Source organism: Silurus meridionalis, chromosome 7 (assembly GCF_014805685.1).
Source record: "Silurus meridionalis isolate SWU-2019-XX chromosome 7, ASM1480568v1, whole genome shotgun sequence".
In the NCBI taxonomy this organism is placed as follows: Eukaryota; Metazoa; Chordata; class Actinopteri; order Siluriformes; family Siluridae; genus Silurus; species Silurus meridionalis.
The window spans coordinates 10869739-10891824 of NC_060890.1; the positions used below are offsets into that span (position 1 = coordinate 10869739).

The window sequence follows — 22086 nt, forward strand, 5'->3', positions numbered from 1 at the left end:
TACTGAACTGAGTTAATCCAGGGGAATCTCCAGTGTAGCTTAAAAGGCTAATTTAAAAGACATATTTGAGAAGGATATAGATAAGGATATATTAGGGTTAGGGTTAGCCAAGGAGTTGTATGGTTCTTGGTTCTGAGAGTTTGATCAATTGTACACAATAACATGTGAATTTAACCTCCTAAGACCTGAACTTTGGTTTGGCTTGCATTTTAGATTTCTTCCAGTTATTTGGGGTTAGGAAGAACCAATAATTATAATAACCATATATTTTCTTTGAACATGAAGCTCTTCTTGGAAAAAAATGATGTCACTTATGTGGACACTCGGTCTGTATCTACAGAAAACAATAAAGACACCATTGTGCACAATGTCCACGTATGTGGACACCCAGGTCGTAGGAGGTTTTAATTGTGCAATATATGCATTTAGGGTAATATTTATACATGAACTTGAGCTCTCACAAATATGTCCAAATTTGTGAACTGATCTTAGAAAATGTTTTACTAATCCAGTGGCTGTAGCTGAAGCAGAGAGGAGCTTTTTAAAGCTAAAACTAATCAATGGGGCAGACGTTGGCATGGTTCACTCAGGGCTTCATTCAAGCTGGAACCACCATTGCCGCTTGGTGGTATCTACTTAGCATGAACATCCAGTTCAGCATCAGTTCTACATCAAGCAGAACATTTTGAGAGTAGTAAATGATGTTTAAACTTTCTGACTCTAACTTGCCACATCAACCTGTAGCTTTTTTTGCACAATTATTTTAAAGTCGTTAAAAAGGTTTTGGGCTCATGATAATCTATCAGATATAAATCAGTGTTAAAGTCATTAATATTTTTCTATTGATAGATTGGTTTGCTAAGAGTAACATTAGAGTGTTTTCACATAAACTGAGTTGATTAAGCAAAGAGTCTTGTGACAAAATAATAATATGTATATTATAGCCATAATAAATCATTGTACTTGGATAGTGAGGTACATTTGAAGGCAAATACTTTGGTACTTTTACTCAAGTGAAAGCTTAAAGGGAGCACTTTTACTCGAATAATATTTTACCAACTGTATCTATTTACTCAAGTACACGCTTCGTATACTTCGTCCACAACTGCATAATACAGATACAGAATAATACTGTTAGTGACAGAGACCACAGAAACATAATGAAAAGTGTTGACCTTTAGTGCAGTGCCTCCTTTATATAAAAGTACTCAAAACGTCTGGACAACTTAAAGTAATAAATTAGTATGTTTTTGTATGTGTATATGTGTATATCCATGTGTGTGCATTTGTGTGCATGTGTTAGAGCAGATGAGAACACTTTGCTGACTTTGTAATTCTGTAGGTGTGTGTGTGTGTGTGTGTGTATGTGTGTGTGTGTGTGTGTGTGTGTGTGTGTGTGTGTGTGTGTGTGTGTGTGTGTGTGTGTGTGTGTGTGTGTGTGTGTGTGTTAAGCACTTGGTTTCATCCCAGACCTGCGAGCAAGTGCTAAATTGACAGTCAGTAGTAATTACTGATCATGGCTCTGATAGCCCCACAGATTAAAACCCAGATTGTTTTCAATCTATTGCCTCTGTGCACATATGCCTAGTCCCGTCAGATCTGGAGGAATGCCAGATAATTGAACTCGCTGGTTCAGCTCTACAATGTACAGTTCTAAGATGAAATCATTGGTATTGGGACAGTAAACTCCCTTTTCAATTCTGCTGTGTCATTTTTTTCATTGCCTAAAGATATAAATGGCTTCTGGGACATCTGGATTTTTTATGTGTTTTCTTTCATTGAGTCAAATTATGACTTTGATTATGGACTAGAGGTCAGATGATGGATAGTAAATTGAAACAGAGACACACACACACACACACACACACACACCCACACACAAACATGTTTGTTTTACTATCCTTGTAAGGACCTTCTATTGACAAGTATTTATGCTTTGTCTACGCTCTCAGAAATAAAGATACTGAGCTATACTATCATTTTGGGAACTTTTGTCTATTTGTAGTGTACCCTCAAGCTAGGAAGGTGCACCTGTGTGTGTTTTTTATTCCTTGTTTAAAGGAATACAATTTTATAGTAAAGCTTTCGGGTTAATCAGTAACCCTTTTGGTCCAGTTATATATGAATACAATATTTACATTTTCAGATAAAAGTACAAAATATTTACTGTTGATGGTATCACCCAAGCTATTGCAATTGTGATTAAGGCAAGCATTCACTGTGGTTCAGGTTGTTTTATTTACAGTTCTGTGAAAAGAGAGCACACCCATCTCTGTATTTTACAAAAGCACAGCGTTTTATAAAAAAATAATGAGTGTATACAAAAAAATATAGAACTTTTACAAATTTCGAATGATGTTCTTATCTGTAAGATAAAAAAAATGACAGAGTAATTTAAGTTTTTTCGCCGTTGTAAGGAAAAAAAACGTAGTTTGTCGACCACAGAGGGTTAATGGCCGTTTTTTTAATGTATTTTTTGCTTGATTTGAGACTTAAGTAAAACAAATGTTTAATGATTAAAAAGAAATTTTCTGGTGGAGTTCATTTACTTATTTTTTTTTTAATATCTGAGTAACGAAAGGACATTGTGAATAAATGTGTGTTGCGTTTAAGGGTTTAATTTAGCCTTTTTTTAATTTATTTATTTATATTTTTAATTACAAAATGTCAAACAAAAATGCTTGCTGCATTAATCATTAATTTTGTCAGCCATATTATAAACCAAAATGAATATACACATATTGGCTTGCCCCTACGACACTCAAGTTTGTGACTCTGTCTCTTACTAAGCAAACCACTGTCTCTTTGACTCCTACAGGAATTATCTGTGCCTGAGCACAGGGAAGGTGCTTTTCAGCATGTTTTGTCATGGCTGTGCAGGGTTGTATTGGGTTAAAGTGGGGCAGGAAGAGTGAAAGGATATTGCAGAGAGGCAGCAGGATCACCATCATGGCAGCAAAGTGTCATGGCCTTCCAGCTTACATCATTGACAGCATGAAATAGAACACGACACCTCAAGGGGAACAGGATAGCAGGAAATTGAGAGTGAGTAAGACCTCCAGTGGGTATAAGGCTCTACCATACAGTGAGTGAATGTATAATTTAATACATCAAAATTAAATACTAGTACACTATTATTAAAAAAAATGCATGAATAAAAAGTTAATAAATTCTTTATTTATTAATTGATTAATGTAAAACCATTTAGAAAGATATGCAGATAGGAGAGGGGTGAATATGTAGTCTGGGGGTTTAACACATAATATATGTGTTTTCATCCTCTGTGTGTAGGAGAGCAAGAAATAAACCTAATATGTAATTCCTGTAATTTCATTTCTGGCAGACAGATGTGTTATTTTAATTTATTTGGAAAGAACATAAAATCCATATAGGAGTTTATTCATGTTTGTAGAGCTTGAACACATCTGCATGCTACACCATTTTGTTTAAAGATGTGTGTAGTTTAAACATTTCTACAAACCACATGGTGCAGAATTACTCAATAAAATCTAGTATGCAGCTCATAGCAGTGTGCATGTTTACCTTGGTCATTAACACTTGTAATTTCTAGAGCCTATCCTGATGCACTGAGATATTTTCCACTGACTCAGGCTTGCTTGAATGCTCACTGAAAAAATGCAAAAAATACACAGCTCATGAAGTAATGAGCTTGCTTTGGGATCAGCTCTCTTACTGCACTGAGAATGTGGTGCCTCAGGGGCTCATTAAAATATTTGGTTATAAACAATAATTCAAGCAACCAGTTTAAAAGGCAAAATGAAAGCATGTGTGGATGTGCTTATTAACATGTGTGAGGTTGAGATATGTTCAATTACCACACTCTGAGTTGGTGTCAAATGTGCTAAATGATCTTGAATATTCTGAGAAACAACTCATGTTTACAAAATCACTGCTCACGTGTATTAAACCTCTGTAATAAATATGTTAATACTCTGAACTCTGTGAGCAAGATTTTGGCAGTACGATATGATGTGTACACACTGCACAAATTCTGATGAAGAAAATATTTTTTTAGGTCACAGGGTTCAAACCCTGCTTCTGAAGTTGCTTCTGTCCTGCACACCTTAAGGTTTTTCATTCTCTAATACACCTGATTTAAAAAACAGCTACTTATCAGGCTTTCTTTGGCTGAAGTGGGTTTAATGGAGCAGGATAAGCACTGAAATACAGGACAGGCGTACTCTAGGAGTTCTCTTACTTTCATTTACTGTAAAATTTTTTAATATACATTAAATAATTCTATAATACTATGTGTATTTTTTAATATATTATTGCAGGCATACAACATACATTGTATCTGCAGTAATATGTGTATTATAATCATACAGTATATTTTGCTTCTTTTGCCCAACATGCTTGACAACTGAAGCAAGATACAGATGTGCAGTTCAATGTTAATGATCTTGTTGAAGGAACCAATCATGTCAGCATGACACTGCTTGGATTTAAACTCCACCTTCTAGTAGTACAACTGTAGTACAATGGCTTGCTCACCGATCAGTTTCCTCAACTAGAAAGCTCGATTGTTAAATTTGCTCACACTAAATAATACAATTTAGTACTTGGCAGGTTGTAAAAGTTTTTACTAGCATATAAACTTAAACTTGAAGTGGGTTTGTTTTCTTGCATAAAGAGCTCAAACTACCTTCAGATACTGTTACTGAGAAAATGTTTATTATTCTTATTCTGACCCAAAATGTTATAAATTACTGTTTAAATAAATACAATATACACAGCTAATTTTTACAGTACATATATGAGGTGACCATGAGTATTTTAAACAACAGTGAATGTGTTTGTAAAATAATCGCTAGAATAAGCAGGTAAACTGCTGGAATTGCTGAGATTTCACCCTGGATATTTTTTGGAAATCTGAGCTTACAGCATTGCAGTTTTCATTGCAGCACAGTGACTAATCATTCTAACAAATGTAATCAAGTTATGCGTGTTATGATTTATTACACCACTTAGCACCCAAAACAAATGGTTTTACGCTGCATACAGAATGACACTAAACTCCCAGGGAAATGTTTACTACAACTCCTTTAATTGGTCCCATTAGCTTGTGTATACTTTGATGTTTTATGAATGTGCTACAAAAGTGTGGCGCGATTTTAACGTTGCCTCCTGTATGAGGTCAGCAGCACATCAATGGAAAATACAACTTAATATAGTCTGTAATGATGTCTGACAGGGAATAAATATTAATTAAATGAGATCAAACCAGGCTTAAACACTTGTCTTCATTAATGTTTAAGTGACAATGTAATTTTCTGGGTACTGCAACTCATAGGGTGATGAAGCGTCTCCGTTGCCCCTTGTTGTTCCCTAAGTGCCATCTAAAGTGTTTGTGTAGACTGAACAGGGTGGTGTGTTGCACTGAGTGCTAATGGCACGATGGAGCTCCCGTCCAATATCAGCTTTCATGGTGCTTGTAAATTATAGATCTCAATATGAAGTTATAACAGCCGCTTGAGTGATATCTGTTTCATGGAAAAGGATCGTCTCAGCATTTTTTTTCACGTCAGTCCCTGGTGGTTTACTGATTACCATCCGTCATGTTGATGCTCCATTGTTTATTGATCAGCAGCTCATAAATTGTGAAGGAATATAGCAATGATGGGGCCTCTAAAAGCATTTTTAAATAGATTAGTGTTGGCAACTGGAAAGCCACAAGAGCCTTTTAGAAATGAATGTGTGAAGGCACAATACAAACCATTGAGATTAAAACAAGGCAGAGGAGCCCCTGGGCCATTGTGTCTAATCTGTGTACCCCTCCTTTCTGCCATATTGTATTTAACTTGAACATTCATAGAGTAATGCTTTGGTCATGGCTGGTGCTGCTACACCAAGCTGAAAAATATCTCTCAGTGGATAGTGAAACACCAAGGCTGTCTTGCTGTGTAATTTTTCTGAAGTGTACTGCTGTTGCCTCAAGTCCGAGCTATTTGTCTTGTGCTCTGCCCTGGTGTCTTGTGGTACATCACAGGAAAGATGAATGCAGCTAATAGACTGTGACACAGCCATTAACTACAGCTGTAATGAAAGTGTAATGGAATCAAGCAGCCATTTCTCAGCACAACTCTGGCACACGTAGGTAAAATGTTTAAAGATGAACCACAAAGCCTTGGCATTCCATGCTGCTTGCCCTTGAACTCATTTTGGCCTCACAGGAAACATCAGAAACCCAAGGCTACTTTAAGTCATTTTATAAATTAAAGAGATCCACTGATTACATTTTTCTTCAGATCATGAAGAAAGAAAAGAAACATGTACAGTATGGTCCATAATTTTCTCAGCCAGAAATAAATCGTAGGCTAATTAGTACAGATTGACAGTAATAATGCTCATCTCTGAGGTGATTTGGGGCTCTAATTCTTAGCTGTCAGTGTAAAAAAATATCATAATAAACACCATAATCAGGATCAAAATTTAAGCAATGTCCAAACTGAAGAAATGTGTCACACTTAATATATCACAATGGCAATGTGTAGTTTCAATTGATATTTTAAAAAAGTACTCCAGTTTAATTGTATTCAATTAAATATTTTGGTTAATTGATATACAGAGTAAACTTCTAAATCAGCTTTTAAATAATATTACATTACAGATTACAGTATAAAATAAATCCCAATCATCATGTGAAGAACCCATGCATCTGGTTAGAACAAGTGAAGAGAGTACTGTTTAGTGAATGTTATTTTTACATGCTAAAGCCATCTGCTCACATGCTCAGTGACTCTTAGTAAAGCAAAATGACTTACACCACATGAATATTTTCTCCAATTAAAACACTGTCTCATTAACTTAAACTGGTCATAGGACTCCATAGAATTCAGGATTCACAGTAGTTTTAAGAGCTTCAAAAGAGACTTTTATACAAGCTGCACCAACCACAGAATCTGGCCTGCATTAAATGAACAAACCGCATAATCATGCAGTGAGATCTTTGATCATTTGTTAAAATATCGAATTTCACCAGTTAATATGGAATTGGTTATTGCTGTATTATAACAAAGTTTCATGGAGGCCAGGCGTCCCATGTAGTCTTTAAAATATCTCTGCTGTGTATTTATTACTCAAATATCTTCAAGTAGTCATAAAGCATGGTCATGGTCACCAGTATAAGTTTCTCACCTCCTGACATGGTAATCTACTGGAACCACTGCCCTAAAAAAGTATTTTGTCCACTTAGAACCATCTCTCCCATCCTCTTCTTTAAAGTCTATCCAATATTAGATTGCTATTATCCAAAGTACACAAAGAGACATAGTTAGGAAGTTTTTATTTCACTCTTCATCATAAAGCTTTATTGTCATTATTTACGGGCTATTTTCTTCTTGAATGAATCCCATTTGCCTGTACACAAACAAACCCAGAGCCTGCTGAGACCACTAACACATAAGACTATGATGAAATTCTAGCTTGTTGATGAACTCTGATATCAGGGGAAATAATGCGGATGAATTTGATCTAATGAGAGCTCAAGATGACTTTTTGATTTTTTTTTATAGCAGAAGAAAAAGAGCAGATTAAATGAAGTATAAAGTAAACTATTATTATAGTTTGTTATTGGTTTCATGACCAGAAAAAAAAAATCCCAAAAGAAATAATCACATGTTTAAATAAATTGTACACTGCAGTACATATATGACACACTTCAGGAGCTTATTTTATTCCAAATTATAGATTAGGCAGTTTTCATTGTGCTACACATATTTAAAACACATACTGTATGTCAAAACACTTAGCCACTAAACCTGATTCTGATATATATATATATATATATATATATATATATATATATATATATATATATATATATATATATATATATATATGTATTCAGTATACTGTATAGCGTGGTCTGGCTTGTCAATACCAGTCCAGTGTGCTAAAATGGATGGATTAGAGTGTCTTTCTTTGCTTCTTCAAAAGAATTTTAACAATTTTCAAGACCAGCAACTTTCAGGTCTATAAAAATTGATTTGTTTGTCAGGAGAGAAAACTGATTGGATCCTTTCATCCATGAAATCTTTGGGTGAAACAGGAATATCATTCTGTCACATGAAGAGGGTAAAAAAGAGTGGGAGAGTGAGGGAGAGAGAACTGAGATTAGGTCAGGCATTGTCTAGTGTTTTAAATACATACTGTACTTGAATACATACAACACATGATAAAGATTACAATATTTTGACAATAATGGCTGTATGATGAGTTTTTTAGAGGACAGTAAATCTATACAGCTATACAAGCTTCACAAGTTTCATTTCTATAGTATTGCCCATTGAGAAGATGTACTAAAATGGTTGCTGAAATGTGAAGGGTGTACTCACTTTTGGCAGATTTTGCTGCTTGCTTTGAGACTTGGCGCATCAGTAAATCAAATGTTCAGTGATTCAAAACCATTTTTCAGTTATTAATGCGTACACACACAAAAATATAATTATAATTCTAAAATGAGGTAAAATCTTAATACAGTACAGTACCGTATACATAAAATAGCATTTTTGGGTGGCGTCCGTCTATCGTCTTTTCCTATTTATCGTGGGCGGTTTGGGAATGTAGCCACCGCGATAAATGGGGGATTAATATCTATCTATCTATCTATCTATCTATCTATCTATCTATCTATCTATCTATCTATCTATCTATCTATCTATCTATCTATCTATCTAGGTATTTTAATATTAAACGTATACGTATTTTAATACATATTTCAAATATAAAATAGGATTTTGTAATTTGTATCTAATAGGATTAATAAAATGGCTTCACATTTTGTATCAAAATACTTGTGTTTCATATTTTTGTATTTAGTATTTAAAATACTGTAAAATACTTTGTAAGAAATCTAATCTACATGATGACATGATTGCCAAATATTGTACCCTAACTGAAGTAGCTGTTTGGTAGGATAAAAATGCAAGAATGACTGTCTAACACATAATATTTTATTATGTTTATGATTAAAAATCAAATGATGCATTAGTTGAATTAGTTGTTATTGTATACAGGTGCCATCAGTTGTTTTCTTATGAATGACTTGTCTGTCATTGAGTCAGTGTTGCTAATGTAAAGTAGCCCTTCATTACCAAACACCAAGTAACCAAACAAGGATACAATTATGAATAATTTGCAAACATTAAACTGTTGGGTACTTTAAAACTAATCTTTATCTGGGAGATCACAGGGATTATGAATGTGAATATTTGATCTGTTAGCTGGTTGCATATGTCAGATTTATTGCTTGACTCTGCCAGAGAAAAGCTGTTCAAGTCAAGTCAAGTCAAGTCATGTCAAGAGGCTTTTATTGTCATTTCTACTATACACAGTGGTACACAGTACACAGTAAAAATGAGACAACATTCCTCCAGAACCCTGGTGCTACACTAAACAACATAGAGCTACAACACACAACATAAGGCTACATAAAGTGCATCGAGTGCAACCTAGTGCAAACAGTGCAGACAAAAAACAGTACAGACAACACAAGACAGTGTGGGACAATACACCTAACACAAGATAGCACTGACCAGTAAACCTACTGTATACACTAAATATACAGTACTGTGCAAAGAGGAATATAAAAGACTATGTACAAGAGTAACTGTAAACAAACACAATGCAGTGCAAAAACAGCAGAAGCAGCAGTCGAGAGGTGCAAAAAAAAGCATGTGAACGGTATAATATGGTTAAGTATAAATAATAAATAAATGTTGGTGGAATGGATTGAGATGAGTAATAAGTGTGTGTTTAAGTTCAGGTTGTACAGTTCAGTAACACTCCGTTTAGTGAGTGTGTGTGTGTGTGTGTGTGTGTGTGTGTGTGTGTGTGTGTGTGTGTGTGTGAGTTTCAGTTCTGTGTATTGAGGAACCTGATGGCTTGCGGGAAAAAGCTGTTGCACAATCTGGATCTGACGGCCTTAATGCTTCGGAACCGCTTTGCTGATGGCATGATGGTGAGGAGTGTGTGTGATAGGTGTGTGGGGTCGTCCACAATGCTGTTGGCTTTGCGGATGCAGCGTGTGGTGTAAATGTCCATGATAGAGGGGAGAGAGACTCCTATGATCTTCTCAGCTGTCCTCACTATCGTGAGGGTCTTGTGATTCGAGACGGTGCAGTTCCCAAACCGCAAAAAGTGAAGCAGCTGCTCAGGATGCTTTCAATAGTCCCTCTGTAGAACATGGTCAGGATGTGGGGAGGGAGATGAGCTTTCCTTAGCCTTCTTAGGAAGTAGAGACGCTGCTGGGCTGTCTTGGTGATGGAACTGGTGTTGAGTGCCCAGGTGAGGTTATCCGCTAGATGAACACCAATCAAGCGTTAACATCAAATGTTGCTATCAAACGTTGTTTACTTAATCAGCTGAGTAGTGTAATAGTGAATGAGATCAAATAGGCCAATTGATGGAAGGTTTGCAAATAAAATTTCATGTTCTCTTGTAGAAATTTTTTAGCGTTTTAAAATACAAAAATACAAAAATGTATTTTGATACATTTTGTGGCTGCTGTATTTTGTAGTTTTGATACAATTGAAGTTCAAGATAAGAAGGGTCCCTCCCCAGCCACTCTTAGTGCCGGTCCCAAGTGCGGACAAATGGGGAGGGTTGCATTAGGAAGGGCATCCAGCATAAAAACATGTGCCATATCAAACATGCGGATGATCGGCTGTGGTGACCCCTAATAGGAGAAGCTGAAAGAAAGTTTAGATACAGTTAAGGTATTTAGTATTTTACTTCAAAATACATTTTGATGTATCTTTGCCCAACCCTGTATAAATATATACAGGATTCTGTGGAGGCCAGTCAAGTTCTTCCACACCAAACTCATTCATCCATGTCTTTATGGGCCTTGCTTTGTGCACTGGTGCACAGTCATGTTGAAACAGGAGCGGGCTATCCCCAAACTGTTCCCAAAATGTTGGGATCATGAAATTGTCCAAAATGTATTGGTATGCTGAAGCATTAAGAGTTCCTTTTACTGGAACTTAGGAGCCAAGCCCAATTCCTGAAAAACATCCCATCATAATCCCCCCTCAGAAAGTTGTCAACCTCTGTGCACTATGCGTCTCAGCATTCGCTGGCCCCGCTCTGTGATTTTTCTGTGATTTGTCCATGCATCCATTTGTCTGTGCTCTCATACATTCATCTGAGAATCTCGTTAAAAATATATCTAAAGAAGAAGTGGTTGGATATTAGTAGACTTTATAGAATTATCATTGCAACAAGCAAATAAACTGATTCGATTTTGGTATTGATCCAAACAGGACAATGGTCACAGCAAGGTCAAATGACTAAAATCATTTTTCTTTAAAAGCATCCTACCCGCTTGTCAGAGATGGTACCATATGTCCATCAGTACATTTTTCCATCTGTTCAAAATCTCAGATATCAGTAGGAAATGTAGGATTTGTATGGAAACCTTTGCTGCCACCAGATGAACAGATTACATTTTGGAATTGATCCAAACATGGGCAAGATATACTTTAAGGGTTTTTCAGGCATACAAAGTAGTAATAAAAAGGCACTAAACTAGGTGTAGTTGGCAAATCCTATAACACACTGCTGGCATTGGAGTTCTACTTGTTTCTTTTTTTTTATATATATATACATACATAAAGTGGTATGAAACAATGTTTGCCCCTTCCTGATTTCTTTTTTTTTTGTATGTTTGTCACACTTTAATGTTTCAGATCATCAAACTAATTTAAATATTAGTAAAAGATAACACATGTGAACACAACAAGCAGTTTTTTAATGAATTTTTATTATTGAGGGAAAACAAAATCCAACACTACATGGCTCTGTGTGAAAAAAAGTGTTTGCCCCATAAACCTAATAACTGGTTGGGCCACCCTTAGCAGAAACAACTGCAATCAAGCGTTTGCGATAACTTGCTACGAGTCTGTTACTGCGCTGTGGAGGAATTTTGGTCACTCATCTATGCAGAATTGTTGTAATTCAGCCACATTGGAGGGTTTTCAAGCAGGAACCGCCTTTTTAAGATCTCCATAGGATTCAGGTCAGGACTTTGACTAGGCCACTCCAAAGTCTTCATTTTGTTTTTCTTCAGCCATTTAGAGGTAGACTTGCTGGTGTGTTTTGGATCATTGTCCTGCTGCAGAACTCAAGTTTTCTTCAGCTTGAAGTCACAAACAGATGGCCGGACATTCTCCTTCAGGATTTTTTGCTAAACAGCAGAATTCGTGGTTCCATTTATCACAGTAAGTCTTTCAGGTCCTGAAGCAGCAAAACAGCCTCAGACCATCACACTACCACCACCATATTTTACTGTTGTTATGATGTTCTTTTTTTGAAACACACACCTTCCAAAAATTATTATTTGGATTATTTGGACACACACCTTCCAAAAAGTTAAACTTTTGTCTCGTCAGTCCACAGAGTATTTCCCAAAAAGTCTTGGGGATCGTCAAGATGTTTTCTGGCAAAACTGAGATGAGCTTTTAAGTTCTTTTTGCTCAGCAGCAATTTTCGTCTTGGAACTCTGCCATGCAGAGTATTTTTGCCCAGTCTCTTTCTTATGGTGGAGTCATGAACACTGACCTTAACTGAGGCCTGCAATTCTTTGGATGTTGTTGTGGGGTCTTTCATGACCTCTTGGATAAGAAGTCGCTGTGCTCTTGGGGTAATTTTGGTCAGCCGGCCACTCCTGGGAAGGTTCTCCACTGTTTCATATTTTTGCCATTTTTGAATAATGGTTCACTGTGGTTTGCTGGAGTCCTAAAGCTTTAGAAATGGCTTTATAACTTTTTCCAGACTGATAGATCTTAATTACTTTCTTTCTCATCTGTTTCTGAATTTCTTTGCATCTCGACATGATGTCTAGCTTTTGAGGATCTTTTGGTCTACTTCACTTTGTTAGGCAGGTCCTATTTAAGAAATTTCTTGATTTGAACAGCTGTGGCAGTAATTATGCCTGGGTGTGGCTACAGAAATTAAACTCAGGTGTGATAAACCACAGTTTTAACAGGGGGGCAAATACCTTTTCACACAGGGCCATGTAGTTTTGGATTTTGTTTTCCCTCAATAATAAAAACATAATTAATTTCATTTAAAAACTTCATGTTGTGTTCAGTTGTGTTATCTTTTACTAATATTTAAATTAGTTTGATGCTCTGAAACAATAAAGTGACATGCATGACAAACATGCAAAAAAATAAGAAATCAGGAAGGGGGCAAACACTTTTTTACACCACTGTACATACATACATACATACATACACTGATCAGACATAATATTATGACATTATACCATTTTGACCGGTGAGTGAATAACACTGATTATCTCTTCATCATGGCACCTGTTAGTGGGTGGGATATACAAGGCAGCAAGTAAACATTTTGTCCACAAAGTTGATGTGTTAAAAGCAGGGAACTGGGCAGACGTAAGGATTTGAGCGATTTTGACGAGGGCCAAATTGTAGTGGATAGATGACTGAGTCAGAGCATCTCCAAAACTGCAGCTCTTGTGGGGTGTTACCAGTCTGCAGCAGTCAGTATCTATCAAAAGTAGTCCAAAGAAGGAACAGTGATGAATTGGCATACATACATAGATATTAATATACTATATATTGTACATATCATATGCTGCAGAACTACAGGACAAAAAAAGTAGTGCATTCTTTAGGCACCATGTTACAAGTGAAATGTTTTGTCTTTTTTCAAAAACAACAAAGTTGCAGAGAAATATTTTGATATTGTTGCGTTAAGAAACCACAATTTTCTGTACACTGCTCTTTGATGCGTTTTACTAACATATTTGAAAAAACATTTTATATAACCTAATTTGAACTATTACAGTGTATAACAGTGAGCTACTTTGTCCCTGGGTGTGGATAAGTGTGTTGTACACATGTGCTCTGTGATGGAATGATAAAATATAAAAAATATATGTGATTTCTAAAAATATATAAAAACTCTTTGGAGTGCACATTTTAGTTCTCAGGCTTGGGTCATTTACTGTAAATACCATCACTTTAAACCATCTTTAATTACTTACTTACTTACCAGTGAATTTAAGCTGACTGGTTATTAGTGGTTCAAGCATGAATTGCAGAAACCCCATTGTAATTGTAGGGATTATTATTATTATTATTATTATTATTATTATTATTATTATTATTATTACGCCCTAAAACTGATCGTGCAGACCAAACTGTAAGGCCTAGAAACTGGAAACTTGGCCAAATGGTAGAGCTTAATTTGCGGAAATCTTGACAAAGTATCAACCCAATTGGCCTATGGGGGCGCTACAGTCCAAAAAACACATGTTGAAAACCTACTTTTGCGAACTAGTCCTATGGTTTTTACCCAATCAAACCAAGCCAGTGCAGAAATGTTTCCTGGGCAGTGAATAGCATTCACAAAATTATTTTAAGATAGTTGAACATTCAACTCATTGTTGCAAAGTGTTTAAAATGTTTGAAATAGGTGGGGCCACTTTTTCTAAAATCTCTATGACTCATGAACGGAATAAGATATCTTCAAGAAATTTGATACACGTGTGTATAAGTTCAATCTTTGGTCAAATAAAGTAGCTTTGCCACTTGGTGGCGCTAAACAAGGGAAAAGAATAAAAACGGTTATAACTACTATCCAATCAACCTGAAACGTGTGTGACACAAGGATCTATGAGGACATTTACGTATCTCAAAAAACATGGCCGGCATTAGCCAATGAATTTCGAGCACCTATTACACAAGGTTAATGGACACCGATCAAAAAGAAATCTCAGTGGGCATGTTCAACCCATGGCCCTAAAGGGCTTTAATAATTTTAAAAGAAATTGACCACTGGGGGTTCCTAATGTTCCTATGTTTTTTTCTTATGAGCCTCAATGCCTTAAGTGCTTAAACCCTGGTAATCGCTGCTTGCAGCTATATTTATTATTGTCACTAAACTTTCTTTCGGCTTCTCCCGTTAGGGGTCGCCACAGCGGATCCTCCGCACGTTTTGATTTGGCACATGTTTTTACGCTGGATGCCCTTCCTAAGGCAACCCTCCCCAATTTATCCGGGCTTGGGACCGGCACTGAGAGTGGCTGGGGATGGTTCCCTTACCGGGAATCGAACCCGGGTCGCAGCGGTGAAAGCGCTGCATCTTAACCACTAGACCACCAGGGGACCTTGGCACTATACGTTATCAATGTATCAATATGCTCCCATTAGTGTTATACCTGATTGCAGATTGATCTTGGTGTGACTCAGTAAGAGTGCATATCATGCTAAATGATTATAAGTAATGGAACACCAAGACTTGATGTGCTGAGGTTGTGAAACAAAGCAACCATGACGTTGAGTTTAGAGTGCAGGTAGTGATCCTATATTCTGATCATTATGGCCATAAAGGTCTTGTGAGTATTAAAGGGGGCTCAGGATTTGTACCTTGGGGGATGTTTAACCACTGTGACTTTTAATATAATGTTTTCACAGTCATTAATATATCACTATACAATAATCTGTAAAATTACAGCACATCACTGTCACATTTGCAGTATTTTAATAAAAATATTAGATTTTTTTTATATCACATAGATTTTGTTTAGGTTGATAGCTCAACGTCATGAACAGACATTTTTGAGCACAATTGATTTAAAAATAGTCTAGAGAACTTAAGAAATTACGAAACCTTTAAGTGTTAAATCTGTAGTTCCTCCTTCATTTTCTTTGTAATCCACCTCCTGGCCTTGAGCCATCATCCAGTGACAAGGGCCAAAATCAGTACTGGCAGGCTTTAATTAGAGCATCCATTTTACATTACAAACCACTAAACATTCAGTCTTGACCATCCGCCTTTGGCTCTGCACTCAGAAGCATGTTAATGAGACTAAAGATGCAGACACACATTTTTGCCTATTATGCAACATGGCACATTATTTATAATTATAACAGCACAGATCATAATTTCAGTGCTCTGTTGCAATAAAGAAGAGAGCACTATGTGGCAATTTACTAGATATAAAATAATTCAATAATGACAGACACTTTTCTTTCATCAATCTGCAGTCTGATAAAGGTGCATTAATCCTCTCACATGTGTCTGCAAATAGAACCAACTCTTCAAATTATTGTCTGCTTATGTATAGAATTATGGTTTTATATTTAAAAATGAATTGTTTAGGTGACAAGAGATTCATATTATTTCATTTTTTTTAATAATCTATAATAATATAAGTAAAAATATTATTTATTAACATTTTATAAATTTATAATAATCTGTTCAGAAAACGTTCTTTCTATTGTTACACCTTGCACCTTGCACATAGATTTAATGAAGGGCTTTCAACATTTATTTTGTTAAAGAATGTAATTATCAACTAATGTAATTGTTGATATGGCAGTTTTGCATTTGAAGAGACACTTATTTATCAGTTTTTTAAAGAATCTCCACTGTCAGGCTAATCTTCACTTTGTAACTTAAAATAAGAACTAAAACTAAAAAAAAAGGAGTGGTTTGTGAAGGGAAAAAATATAATTTGATAATCTTACTTACATTAAAAACTTATTTAAAAGATGTTCCACAACATTGAATGGAACGAGTCGCAGATAAAAAACAAATACTAAGTATTTAGATACAAATTAAACAGGTGAGATGTATAGCAAGATGTATAATAAAAAACATTTGGCAAATTGTTGGTATTTATAAAAATCACAGTCTGAAATTCTTTTGGTCCCCAATATGGACTCACACAAACACAGACAATACTGTTTTTCATATGCTTCCCACTATAAAAAAAATAATTTTTTAACTTAAAAAGTGATTTTCTGATACAATTCAGTATGTTATTTATTTATTTTTTATTTAAGGGACACATACAGCTTTCTGTGAAAAAAGTAAACAAAGCCTGGAAAATTGTATGCTGAAACTTGGAGATGTAGGAGATGCAGGAGTAACATCAAAATGTCAAAAAAAACAATATCAAAGGACCTGTAAATTATAAATTATATTTGACCAGATTTGTTATTTCTTCCATTGATTTAGGCATGCAGCAGTTTACAATGTAATTCCACCATGGTGTAGTTAACTACTACTACTGTGCACTCAGTGTGTACACACAGCATTGTTACCACAATAACCATGACATAGTTGTGCGAAAGAACAATAGCATGAGTCTACTGAAGGTCTCACAGATGCTCCTAACCATCTGCTATAGCCATATGGCTTTCTCTTGTCAAATTCTATGCCAATGTTGAAACCCACATCGGTGGCTTTCCAAAGTAAACAGGAATTGAGCAGGTATTATCTGTCTCAAGGACGCCTAGAATTATTTCTAAATAGCAGTGTTTTTAAGCAGTAAAAGTATTAGGTTTGTTTTGCAAAGTCTGTACTTAATTCTGATCTGAATGGTTGAGAGAAATAAGTAGCTATCAGTAATCTTTTCCTTTGAGATGAAGGTACTTTATTACTGACAGTTTGCATTTTGACTGCTCTCTCTCTCTCTCTCTCTCTCTCTCTCTCTCTCTCTCTCTCTCTCTCTCTCTCTTCTCTCTCTCACTGTCTGTTTTAATATACCTTATTCACATTGAAATTCACAAGCAGACGTGATGCCCTCTGAAGCTCATCTAAATTTGAATTTCATGTCTAAATCCTGCTCTCTCAATCAAACCCATGCTTTATTAGAAAAATAAAGTATGGGGGGTGCATTTAATATCAAATCTGTTCTGATTTACACATTGAGTGTAACACTGCAGTCTTTTAGGTGTACACGCATATAATACGACGGTGTATTACAGCTATTTGTATTACAGGTGTATTACAGCCAGGATTTTAAAAAAGAACTGGAAGGGAAGGGGAAATTTCCGAGTTTAGAAATAAGAATTTTCAAGTTGTAAGTCGAAATTTCCAAGTTTACATGAAGGAAAAAAATTTTCAGTATGATGATAATATATGTATGGGCTAAAATAAGTATTTCCTTGTTGCTAAATCCAAGAGCATAATGCGAAACAAGTGACGTCTGTCCAACCTTGCAAAGTGTATATGCGGTTTACTTACTTGATAGAAATCCAAACCCCACACATTTGAGTTTAAAAAAAAAGTGCTAAAAATTGTTCAGGTTGAAGTAATTTTTAATTATATTAGTTTTAATATTCTGAGTTTTAAACTTGAAAATGTCGACTTACAACACTAAGATGTTCTGTATGAGGTGATACACAAAACCTTTCTAAAACTTTAAGTTTATTTCTCGTAAATTTGTGAGTTTTGTCTTGTTTTGATGAGTTTTAAAATTGGAAATTCCCTGCACCTCCCCTTCCATGTTTTTTTTTATAATCCCATAGTGGTCCTAATACGCCGTCGTAGGAAATCAGACGTTTTTTGTTTGTTTGTTTGTTTGTTTTTTAGAAGTGTTGTATACTGAATTTTATTGGTGATCATCATTCATTGTGGTCATACAGTTGCAACTCAGTAAGACTGCAATGGCTACTACAGTAAGCTCAAATATTACCAGAGTAAGAAAAATGCCTTTTGAAAATGTAACTGACATTTGATGAGCCATGTGCTTGTCTTATTTCTTTCTTGTTATTCATGTGAAAAGAAGCTGTTATGGTTTCTAGTGGTGTTGACAGACATTGATCTGAAACGTCCTCTGGAGGTGTGAGAGAATGATTTTTTTTATGTTTGCTGTGGAAGTGAACAAATCCCGGGGGTCGGCAGGTTGCTACATATCCTTTCTGCTGATCTAATGGTGTGTTGCAGTTTGTTTGGTCTACTCCTGTGTCAGAATGGTCATTCATCAGCTTTTATAGGAAGAACATCCTTTGTTGGAACGTATTAGAAATCCAGTCCATCCTGGCATTTGATTTTATGTCAGCTGCAATTTCTTAAGAATGTGAAGGCCTCTTCTGCTGTCACAGTCTTCTTATATATAGGAAGGGAAGGCAATAGTCAGTATTTAATAATTTAAATAGTTCATGCTGTAATTTACAGACTTGTTCTAAATGGCCATGTCATAAACTCAAGGACAAAACAAACATGGCTTTAAGTCATAATGATGAGCGCATCCCTTTAACAGTGGCCATGCACTAAGCACCTTATGAATGCATATGTAGGTTACTAAGAAACTAAAGTTCTTCTCTGGCCATGCATTGGTGGTCGGAGTAAATGAGTTATAGATCCATTTCCTTTCTTTGCAGCTGATCACTGCACGGAAATTGGAAGGCTGGACCATAAAGAAAGAAACAGAAGTCATTGGCTCTTGCAAACTGGACAGCTTCTCCCTCCTCATCCTCTCAGCTCTGTGGGTAATATAGATATTATTTCAGCCTCAGTCCCATTTTCTTCTCAATTAAATTATGATGTCCTCGACCCATCCTGGCTGGGTGAAAGAGAGGGAAAAAGATATGATGTGAAAGCTTTATTGATGTCTACAATTACCGGCTAGGCTCAGCTGTAGGCTCTACGTGAATGAGGGTGGGAGGTTAGGGGCCTTATTCAAGCCTTGGAGCGACCCAGGGCCAGCAGGGAGCACCATCATAACTTCCACGGTCCGCCTCGTCTGATAGATGAGCAAGAGAGAGAGAGATCTCCTGAGGATTCAGTGCTCCCAGTGCCCACTGCAATACTGTGCTGTTGAGTCTCTTCCTCATCCATTAGGCTGAGCTAGACATATGAACCATATATAGTTTTTCAAAACAATGGAAGGCAGGGCATAAATTATTTGGTGGGACAAGTGAGTGTATAATACCATAAATACCACTTTTTGGTTTCACAGTAACATCTATTCTATAAAAATTACAAAGATGCAGGTGCAGGGTTTTAACCTCAAAAGTTTTTTGTTCTGGAAAACATGTGTAATTAAATGGATGGCAAAAAGAGTGCCATCTACCACTCTGATGTTTACTATCCTATGTTTTCTACAATGGAAAAGTAAAACCAGTTTAACAAACTACACACTTCAAAATGAAGGTTATTTAGAGTGATTTCATAGAAAAAGATCTTAAATGATTTAATTTCTGCCACAAAGAACCTAAAAAATCTTGATATTTTGTATTCTGTAAACACATAGATTTAAACTCTAAGAACAATTTCTTGTCTTTTTTATCTACTAATTGGACATTACAAATTATATTAAAACACAGAACATCAGCTTTATTGTTTCATTTTGTTCACTTTACTATGTAAGAAATTGCAGGGTTTTTTGTGTACAAGAAAGTTCTAGAGATTTAGCTTTTTTTCTGTATTGTACTACTGTGTTATTTGAGCATGTCATGAGGCTGAAAAAATCATTAAACATGTCAGCTAAATGTGAACTGAAAAAATAATATATAACTGATTACACTTTTATATAATTTGCTACTTTGTAATTACTTGTCTAGTGCAATACATATATTGTAAATGTGACTTCAGATTTGTGGTTTTATAAAAACAATGTCTCACTCAGATTTTAACACAGTGTTCTAAGATGTGTTGTGGAGACATTGTCTTAAACAATGACTCTACTTTGTTTGTCTGTGCTTATGTTGAGCAACCTGTGCAACGTGCTCAGATTACTGATCAAATGACATGGAAAACAGAGGAAGCCTGTCTGGCCAGAGCTTAATCAGAAAGGCTAGTCCTTTTTATATTTAAAATGGCATGCTTTATATATATATATATATATATATATATATATATATATATATATATATATATATATATATATATATATACAGTGGTGAGAAAAATAAGCATTTGAACACCCTGCTTTTTTGCAAGTTCTCCCACTTAGAAATCATGGAGGGGTCTGAAATTGTGAGAGACATAAACTAAAAAAAAAAATAATCCAGAAATCACAATATATGATTTTTAAACTATTTATTTGTATGATACAGCTGCAAATAAGTATTTGAACACCTGTCTATCAGCTAGAATTCTGACCCTCAAAGACCTGTTAGTCTGCCTTTAAAATGTCCACCTCCACTACATTTATTATCCTAAATTAGATGCACCTGTTTGAGGTCGTTAGCTGCATAAAGACACCTGTCCACCCCATACAATCAGTAAGAATCCAACTACTAACATGGCCAAGACCAAAGAGCTGTCCAAAGACACTAGAGACAAAATTGTACACCTCCACAAGGCTGGAAAGGGCTACAGGGAAATTGCCAAGCAGCTTGGTGAAAAAAGGTCTACTGTTGGAGCAATCATTAGAAAATGGAAGAAACTAAACATGATTGTCAATCTCCCTCAGACTGGGGCTCCATGCAAGATCTCACCTCGTGGGGTCTCAATGATCCTAAGGAAGGTGAGAAATCAGCCCAGAACTACACGGGAGGAGCTGGTCAATGACCTGAAAAGAGCTGGGACCACCGTTTCCAAGGTTACTGTTGGTAATACACTAAGACGTCATGGTTTGAAATCATGCATGGCACGGAAGGTTGTTCTGCACATGGACAGGGCGACTGCACTGTATTAAGGAGAGGATGACCGGGGCCATGTATTGCGAGATTTTGGGGGAACAACCTCCTTCCCTCAGTTAGAGCATTGAAGATGGGTCGAGGCTGGGTCTTCCAACATGACAATGACCCGAAGCACACAGCCAGGATAACAAAGGAGTGGCTCTGTAAGAAGCATATCAAGGTTCTGGCATGGCCTAGCCAGTCTCCAGACCTAAACCAAATAGAGAATCTTTGGAGGGAGCTCAAACTCTGTGTTTCTCAGTGACAGGCCAGAAACCTGACTGATCTAGAGAAGATCTGTGTGGAGGAGTGGGCTAAAATTCCTCCTGCAGTGTGTGCAAACCTGGTTAAAAACTACAGGAAATGTTTGACCTCTGTAATTGCAAACAAAGGCTACTGTACCAAATATTAACATTGACTTTCTCAGGTGTTCAAATACTTATTTGCAGCTGTATCATACAAATAAATAGTTTAAAAATCATATATTGTGATTTCTGGATTTTTTTTTTTAGATTATGTCTCTCACAGAAGACGATCACAATTTCAGACCCCTCCATGATTTCTAAGTGGGAGAACTTGCAAAATAGCAGGGTGTTCAAATACTTCTTTTCCTCACTGTATATATATATATATATATATATATATATATATATATATATATATATATATATAT

The 22086-nt window shown here is 35.9% G+C and overlaps 1 non-coding gene across 1 annotated transcript; it reads right to left on the bottom strand.

Annotated features, from left to right (window-relative positions):
- Positions 1-15089: 15089 nt before the first annotated feature.
- Positions 15090-15162, bottom strand: trnae-uuc. The gene has a single exon. It is a non-coding gene; the product is annotated as a tRNA-Glu (tRNA).
- Positions 15163-22086: the final 6924 nt, after the last annotated feature.